The sequence below is a fragment of the Pan troglodytes genome, chromosome Y (genome assembly GCF_028858775.2).
Source record: "Pan troglodytes isolate AG18354 chromosome Y, NHGRI_mPanTro3-v2.0_pri, whole genome shotgun sequence".
In the NCBI taxonomy this organism is placed as follows: domain Eukaryota; kingdom Metazoa; phylum Chordata; class Mammalia; order Primates; family Hominidae; genus Pan; species Pan troglodytes.
Window position 1 is genome coordinate 29,141,900 of NC_072422.2, and position 9,781 is coordinate 29,151,680.

Below are 9,781 nucleotides of genomic sequence, written 5' to 3' on the forward strand. Positions count from 1 at the left end.
ATTGCCATTTTACCCAACCTGCTCCTCTGTTCGGTAAATGAAACCTTCTTCTAGTTAATTTGACCCAAGCTTTTGATACAACTTGGACTTTGCTGTTTCTCTCATATCCCCCCAAGCTCTATGCCTGTCTGTCAGTAGTAGGAAGTTAATGGTACAACAAATTGCCTTTTACCTTAGAAGTGATGTTCCAGCTTGCCCTAGACTGCTGGAACCTCAAACTCCACCAGTGTGTCAGGCCTCACCACTGTAAAGTCTTCATTGAGTTAATCTCTCCCCTTTTGGCATGACTGTCTTAGTAGACCATAAACAGAACTTGCCACTTCCTGCTCAATAATGTGATGTTATAAATACAATAGACAAGTGTGATGCTGTGAAGAATGTCAAGATGATCAAAAAGAGAGCATGACAGTCAGAGAGCAAAATATTCAACATGTGAAGGAAAAATGCTTTTGATCATTCCTGATAAGGAGTACAAAGAAGGAATAATTCTCAAATAGTGACATACTAAACACGATTTTTGAACTGCTCCATTAAACATACCATTTCTGGAGTAGTGACTACAACTGGGGCTACTGTCTCCTTAGGTCTTTGTTGAACCTATATGTCCCAATTGGCTTTTGCACAGATTAGATAAATGATTTGAATAGCATATGATGGTACCCACAGCTCCTGAGTCTTTAACACCTTCATGCTGGCCCTAACCTTTGCAATTTCTCCTGCATGTATGACTGCTACTGATGCACTCTCTTGGCAAGTTTAGGCATTTCTCCTTGGCTTTTACTGTTATAACAACCTTTACTTCTCAGATCTGAAAACTTGCATGAAACCTCTGCCCACTTCAATAGATAATCTCAGTTATACACTTGCAAACTTGGAGAATGACCTGGAAAACTCTACAGGACCATTGAACCTGCTATGAGAAGAAATTGGGTCAAAAGTTCAAATGTAAGACTCCTAAAAATTTCTAAGTATTCAATTCTCCCTAATGCTCTTGCACTGAGGAAAAGTAACAGAAATATTCACCCATTATGGTCTTGTAATAGTGCTATAGGGTCTTTCCTCAGCAGAATCTAGTTTTTCCTCCTATTAGTGGGATCTAGGTCTGTGAGCTACCTTAGCTTTGCAAACTGATTAAGGGGCTTGGAATTTGATAGAGCTTTCCATTTGTGAGTTCTAGTTTCTTTTTATGAAAGCAATAGAGAATCACCACTGAAGCCACGATACTCTATTAGCCACAGGTTCCCCAGGCATCAGGCATCTGGACTGTTACTCTGGGTCAATGCTGGTTACAGGAATTAGGTCCACATTGCATCTGATGGCTAACTGCTGGTACTTCCTCCACCAGAATTTAGCCAATGTCATTCATATTAGTTGCATGGCTGCATCATTCAGTCTCAACCCTGGCCTATGGATAACGGCCACTGAGTAGCTTCTAAAATGGGCCAATGCCCCATTCATTCATGCATTGCTTGGAGCCATAGTGAAGTGGGGAGGGTTGCCTTTGAATCCTCTGAGAATGAAGTCATGTGGGAGGTGTCTAATTTTGCGTGTGCAATTCATTCTAGCATCCCAGCTTCTCTTATCCTTCTCACCCCTTCCAATCGCGATGCTAAGGAGATCTGGCAACTCCACCTTATTTACAGAAGGCATTGCTGTGTCCACTATTCCAGGGCCTTCACATCAGATTCTCAGGATCAGCTCTAGATGTCCTCCTAGAAACTTGAACCTCAAGGCACATGTGGTGCTACATAATCAATGACTTCTCTCTTATTTAGCTTTGTATTATTCTCCTCCAATTCCATAGTTACTGTCTCAAGATCCAAGTCCCCAGGCAGGCACAGCAGGAGTTTGCAGACAGAGGTGGGAGGATTGTTTGAGGCCAGTAATTAGAGATCAACCAAGGCAACACAATGAGACCCTATCTCTACATCAAATTAAAAGCTTATCTGAGTGTGGTAGCTCATGCCTGTAGTCCCAGCTACTCAGGAGACTGAGGCAGGAGAATTGCTTGAGACTGGGAATTTGAAGCTGCAGTGTGCTGTGACTGTGCCACTGAACACCAGCTGGGATTGTAGAGCAAGACCCTGTATCTAAAAACAAGCAAACAAACATACAGGTCAGTGTTGCAACTCCTCTGACATGCAGGAATTTGTTTCTGAATGTTTGAAATGCTTGTTCTCCGGTGTTGTAAAGAAATAGCACTTGAACATACATTTAATTTATTTAGTAAGGCCATTTTTAGTTCCTACAGAAAGGGTACACTTGCCAGCAGTTTTGTCATGAAAGTACACCGAAGAAAGCAGACAGGGTCATTTATAACCTGATGTGTCTAGAGATTTCCATTCGCTGGAATAGGACCTCACATTCTGTATTTGTCCTGATTGACTAGCAACTTAGAATTTTTTAAAAGGGGCAAAGGTAGATGATAACAAAGAAAGGAGGAAGTAACCTGTGGAAGGCTGAGAAAGGAAAAAATAATAATAACTATTATTATTATTATACTTTAAGTTTTTGGGTACATGTGCACAACGTGCAGCTTTGTTACATATGTATACATGTGCCATGTTGGTGTGCTGCACCAATTAACTTGCCATTTAGCATTAGGTATATCTCCCAATGCTATACCTCCCCCCACCCCCACCCCACAACAGTCCCTAGTGTGTGAGGTTCCCCTTCCTGTGTCCATGTGTTCTCATTGTTCAATTCCCACCTATGAGTGAGAACACGCGGTGTTTGGTTTTTTGTCCTTGTGATAGTTTGCTGAGAATGATGGTTTCCAGCTTCATCTATGTCCCTATAAAGGACATGAACTCATCATTTTTATGGCTGCATAGTATTCTGTGGTGTATATGTGCTACACTTCCTTAATCCAGCCTATCATTGTTGGATATTTGGCTTGGTTCCAAGTCTTTGCTATTGTTAATAGTGCCACAGTAAACATACGTGTGCATGTGTCTTTATAGCAGCATGATTTATAATCCTTTGGGTATATATGCAGTAATGGGATGGCTGGGTCTAATGGTATTTCTAGTTCTAGATCCCTGAGGAATTGCCACACCAACTTCCACAGTGGTTGAACTAGTTTACAGTCCCACCAACAGTGTAAAAATGTTCCTATTTCTCCACATCCTCTCCAGCACCTGTTGTTTCCTGACTTTTTAATGATTGCCATTCTAACTGGTATGAGATGGTATCCCATTGTGGTTTTGATTTGCAATTCTCTGATGGCCAGTGATGATGAGCATTTTTTCGTGTGTTTTTTGGCTGCATAAATGTCTTCTTTTGAGAAGTGTCTGTTCAAATTCTTTGTCCACGTTTTGATGCGGTTGTTTGTTTTTTTCTTGTAAATTTGTTTAAGTTCATTGTAGATTCTGGATATTAGCCCTTTGTCAGATGAGTAAGTTGCAAAAATTTTCTCCCATTCTGTAGGTTGCCTGTTCACTCTGATGGTGGTTTCTTTTGCTGTGCAGAAGCTCCTTAGTTTAATTAGATCCCACTTGTCAATTTTGGCTTTTGTTGCCATTGCTTTTGGTGTTTTAGACATGAAGTCCTTGACCATGCCTGTGTCCTGAATGGTATGGCCTAGGTTTTCTTCTAGGGTTTTTATGGTTTTAGGTCTAACATGTAAGTCTTTAATCTAACTTGAATTAATTGTAGTATAAGGTGTAAGGAAGGGATCCAGTTTCAGCTTTCTGTATATGGCTAGCCAGTTTTCCCAGCACCATTTATTAAATAGGGAATCCTTTCCCCATTGCTTGTTTTTGTCAGGTTTGTCAAAGATCAGATAGTTGTAGTTACGTGGCATTATTTCTGAGGGCTCTGTTCTGTTCCATTGATGTATATGGCTGATTTGGTACAAGTACCATGTGGTTTTGGTTACTGTAGCCTTGTAGTATAGTTTGAAGTCAGGTAGCATGATGCCTCCAGCTTTGTTCTTTTGGCTTTGTATTGACTTGGTAATGTGGGCTCTTTTTTGGTTCCATATGAACATTAAAGTAGTATTTTCAAACTGTGTGAAGAAAGTCATTGGTAGCTTGATGGGGATGGTATTGAATCTGTAAATTACCTTGGGCAGTATGGTCATTTTCATGATATTGATTCTTCCTGCCCATGAGCATGGAATGTTCTTACATTTGTTTGTATCCTCTTTTATTTCACTGAGCAGTGGTTTGTAGTTCTCCTTGAAGAGGTCTTTCATATTCCTTCTAAGTTGGATTCCTAGGTATTTTATTCTCTTTGAAGCAACTGTGATTGGGAGTTCACTCATGATTTGGCCCTCTGTTTGTCTGTTATTGGTGTATAAGAATGCTTGTGATTTTTGCACATTGATTTTGTATCCTGAGACTTCGCTGAAGTTGCTTATCAGCTTAAGGAGATTTTGGGCTGAGACGGTGGGGTTTTCTAGATATACAATGATGTCATCTGCAAACAAGGACAATTTGACTTCTTCTTTTCCTATTTGAATACCATTTATTTCTTTCTCCTGCCTGATTGCCTTGGCCAGAACTTCCAACACTATGTTGAATAGGAGTGGTGAGACAGGACTTCCCTGTATTGTGCCAGTTTTCCAAGGTAATCCTTCCAGTTTTTGGCCATTCAGTATGATATTGGCTGTGGGTTTGTCATAGATAGCTCTTATTATTTTGAGATACGTCCCATCAATACCTAATTTATTGAGAGTTTTTAGCATGAAGAGTTGTTGAATTTTTTCAAAGGCCTTTTCTGCATCTATTGAGATAATCATCTGGTTTTTGTCTTTTCTTCTTTTTTATGCTGGATTACATTTATTGATTTTCGTATGTTGAACCAGCTTTGCATCCCAGGGATGAAGCCCACTTGATCATGGTGGATAAGCTCTTTGATGTGTTGCTGGATTCGGTTTGCCAGTATTTTATTGAGGACTTTTGCATCAATGTTCATCAAGCATATAGGTCTAAAATTCTGTTTTTTGTTGTGTCTCTGCCAGGTTTTGGTATCAGGATGATGCTGGCCTCATAAAATGAGTTAGGGAGGATTCCCTCTTTTTCTATTGATTGGAATAGTTTCAGAAGGAATGGTACCAGAGGTACCTTGTACTACCTTGTACCTCTAGTAGAATTCGGCTCTGAATCCATCTGGTCCTGGACTTTTTTTGGATGGTAGGCTATTAATTCCTGCCTCAATTTCAGAACTTGTTATTTGTCTATTCAGAGATTTGACTTCCTCCCGGTTAAGCTGCTGTAGCTAGACTGACTGTCTAGATTTCTCCTCTCTGGACTGGGCATCTGTGAAAAAAATGGCAGAAACCCCAGTCAGGGGCATATAGATAAAACCCCCACCTCTCTGGGACAGAGCACCTGGGGGAAGGACTGGCTGTGAGTGCAGCTTCAGCAGACTCACACATCCCTGCCAGCTGGCTCTGAAGAGAGCAGTGGATCTCCCAGTTCAGTATTTGAGAACTGCTAAGGGTCAGACAGCGCCATCAAGTGGGTCCCTGACCACCATATCTCAGGACTTCCCAGAAGGGGGTCCCAGAAGAGGCTGACAGACAACCTCCCAGAAGGGGCTGACAGACAACTCGTAGACGAGAGCTCCAGCTGGCATCTGGTAGATGCCCCTCTGGGACAAAACTTCCAGAGGAAGGAATAGGAAGCAATCTTTGTGCTTCTGCAGCCACCACTGGTAATACCCAGGCAAACAGGATCGAAAGTGGACCTCTAGCAAATTCCAGCACACCTGCAGCAGAGGTACCTGGCTGTTAGAAGGAAAACTAACAAACAGAAAGAAATAGCATCAACATCAACAGAAAGGATGTCCACTCAAGAACCCCATCTGAAGGTCACCAACATCAAAAATCAAAGGTAGATAAATCCATGAAGATGGGGAGAAACCAGCACAAAAAGGCTGAAAATTCCAAACACCATAACGTGTCTTCTCCTCCAAAGGATGTGAGCAAAGGAACAAAAATGGATGGAGAATGAGTTTGATGAGTGGACAGAAGTAGGCTTCAGAAGGTGGGTAATAAATTTTCCAATCTAAAGGAGCATGTCCTAACTGAAAACAAGGAAGCTAAGAACCTTGATAAAGGTTACAAGAACAGCTAACTAAAAAAAACAGTGTAGAGGAGAATACAAATGACCTGATGAGGCTGAAAAACACAGCAAGAGAACTTTGTGAAACGTACACAAGTACAAATAGCCAAATTGATCTAGCAGAAGAAAGGATATCAGAGATTGAAAACTGACTTAATGAAATAAAGCATGAAGGCAAGATTACAGAAAAAAAAGAATGAAAGCAACAAACAAAGCCTCCAAGAAATATGGGACTTTGTGAAAAGACCAAACCTAGGTGGTGTGCCTGAAAGTGAAGGGGAGAATGGAACCAAGTTGGAAAACATTCTTCAGGATATTATCCAAGAGAACTTCCCCACCTTGCAAGACAGGCCAACATTCAAATTCAGGAAATATAGAGAACACCACAAAGATAATCCTCGAGAAGAGCAAGCACAAGACCCACAATCATCAGATATACCAAGGCTGAAATGAAGAAAAATTGTTAATGGCAGCCAGACAGAAAAGTCAGTTTACCCACAAAGGGAAGCACATCAGACTAACAGCAGATCTCTCTGCAGAAACCCTACAGAGAGTGGGGACCAATATTCAACATTCTTAGAGAAAAGAATTTTCAACCCAGAATTTCATATCCAGCCAAACTAAGCTTCATATATGAAGGAGAAATAAAGTACTTTATAGACAAGCAAATGCTGAGAGATTTTGTCAACAACAGGCCTGACTTATAACAGCTCCTGAAGGAAGCACTAAACATGGAAAGGAACAACTGGTACCAGCCACTGCAGAAACATACCAAATTGTAAAGACTATTGACACTATGAAGAAACTGCATGAACTAATGGGCAAAATAACCAGCTAGCATCATAATGACAGGATCAAATTCACACATGATAATATTAACCCCAAGTATTAAATATTACTTAAATATTTGTATTAACTATTAAATATTTACTTAAATGTAAATGGGATAAATGCCCCAATTAAAAGACACAGACTGTCAAATTGGATAAAGAGGCAAGATCCATCAGTGTGCTCTATTCAGGAGACCCGTCTCACATGAAAAGACACACATAGGTTCAAAATAAAGGGATGGAGGAATATTTATCACATAAATAGGAGGGAAGAAAAAGCAGGGGTTGCAATACTTGTCTCTAATAAAACAGACTTTAAACCAACAAAGATAATAAAGACAAATAAGGGCATTACATAATGGTAAAGGAATCAATGCAACAAGAAGAGCTAACTCTCCTAAATATATATGCACCCAATATAGGAGCACCCAGATTCATAAAGTAAGTTCTTAGAGACCTACTAAGAGACTTAGACTCCCACACAATAATAGTGGGAGATTTTAACACCTCCCTGTCAATATTTGACAGATCAATGAATCAGAAAACTAACAAAGATATTCAGGACTTGAACTCAGTCCTGGACCAAGCAGACCTAATAGACATCTACAGAACTACCCACCTCAAATCAACAGAATATACATTCGTCTTAGCACCACATCTCACTTATTCTAAAATTGACCACGTAATTTACAGAAGTAAAACACTCCTCAGCCAATGCAAAAGAATGGAAATCATATCCAACAGTCTCTCAGACCACAGTGCAATTAAATTAGAACTCAGGATTGAGAAACTCACTCAAAACTGCACAGCTACATGGGATCTGCACAATCTGCTCCTGCATAACTACTGGGTAAATACCCAAATGAATGCAGAAATAAAGATGTTCTTTGAAACCAATGAGAGCAAAGACACAATGTACCAGAATCTCTGGGACACAGCTAAAGCAGTGTTTAGAGAGAAATTCATAGCACTAAATGCTCACAGGAGAAAGGAGGAAAGATCTAAAATTGACACCCTAACATCACAGTTAAAAGAACTAGAGAAGCAAAAGCAAACAAATTCAAAAGCTAGCAGAAGATGAAAAATTACTAAGATCAGAGCAGAACTGAAAGAAATAGTGACATGAAAAGCCCTTCAAAAAATCAGTGAATCCAGGAGCTGGTTTTTTGAAAAGATCAACAAAATAGATTGACTGCTAGCCAGACTAAAAAAGAAGAAAAGAGAGAAGAATCAAATAGATGCAAGAAAAAATTATAAAGGGGATATCACCACTGATACCACAGAAATATAAACTATCATCAGAGAATACTATAAACATCTCTGTACAAATAAACTAGAAAATCTAGAAGAAATGGATAAATTCCTGGACACATACACCCTCCCTACATATACCCTCCCAAGTCTAATCCTCCACAGATTTTTCTTAGCATGAGGCTTTTTTTTTTTTGATCCCTGCCTCAAGGCCAGTGGCTTATCAATGGAGTATTGAAGTAATTGAGCACATGAAAATACAGAATGGGTTTCACTCCACTCTTAAGCATCTGACTTGTAGTGGAAAAAATTGGACAACTGAAGTTTCAGGGATACAGGGATTTGCCTCTTTTCCTAGCACCATGTCTTACAGCTTGTACCAAGTTATTGTCAGTGGATTTCATCTATATAGGTTTTGAGCAAAGTTTCTCAACCTTGGCACTGCTGACTTTTTGGACCAGATAATTTTTCATAGTAGCAGTTGACCTGGCCATTGGAGGATGTTTAGCAGAATCTCTGTTCATTACCCACTGGATGACAGTAGCACATCCTGCCTCAAGTTGTAAACTTAAAAAATGTCTTCAGACATTGCCAAACATCCCCGGAGTGAGGGCATAATCATCGCCAATTGAGATCCCTGGTTTAGAGCAGTTGGAAAGCTCTAATTTATCTTATTGGAGAACTGACATATTACAGCAAACAATAATAACAGCAACAGAAATATATGTTCCAATGTTTGGAAGTCTTCTCCTAACCTAAGTTGTGTGCAAGTGTCTGACCTATAGAACAGAGACTGTGTGTGTGTTTGTGTGTGTGGCATATATTATATATATATATATATGTATATATTTGTGTGTGTATATATATACATAGAAGTGTGTGTATATATAAAAAATAGTGTGTGTGTATATAAATCTTCTCCAATAGACAGTATGTTGAGTATGTGCTGCGATAGTGTTTGAATTACTCCAGCAATTCAAGTCACATAATGGGAAACCATAACAGGATAATTTTTTTCCCATCTACTCAGACACCACTAAATTTAATTCTTCGGGCACCAGATGGGTGGAAATTTGTCCAAACATGCCAAGAAATTATCCTGTGGACACCAGCTGGATGTCCTGTAGTTAAGTTCATTTCTGATGCTACCTAGAGATGGTGTCAAATCCCACAGGTTGAGGACTGAGTCGCAGAAGACTGCCCCCCACCCCTGCAATCCTCTCAATGTCAGTCACAAATCCCAGGTGTGACCTGTGCTTCTGACTGGCTATAAAAAGTGAGGATTCCCATGACCTTCTCGTCAGGTTAAGTGAATTTTCAAGAGTGGTCACAGAACTCAGTAAAACACTTTATTTACATTTATCTGGTTATTAGGAAGGATATTACAAAGGATACAGATGAATGAACAGATAGAAGGGATTCATAGGGCGAGGGATATGACGGCATGTGCAGAGCTTCCATGCTCTTTCTGGGTCCATAATCCTCCAGGAAGCTCCATGTTATCTGATATCTGGATGTTTCTGATATCTGATATCTGGATATAAATAAATTTCTGTTATTTACAAACCCCACCTGCTATGGTTTGGCTGTTTCCCACCCAAATCTCATACATTGTATCTTAATTGTAGT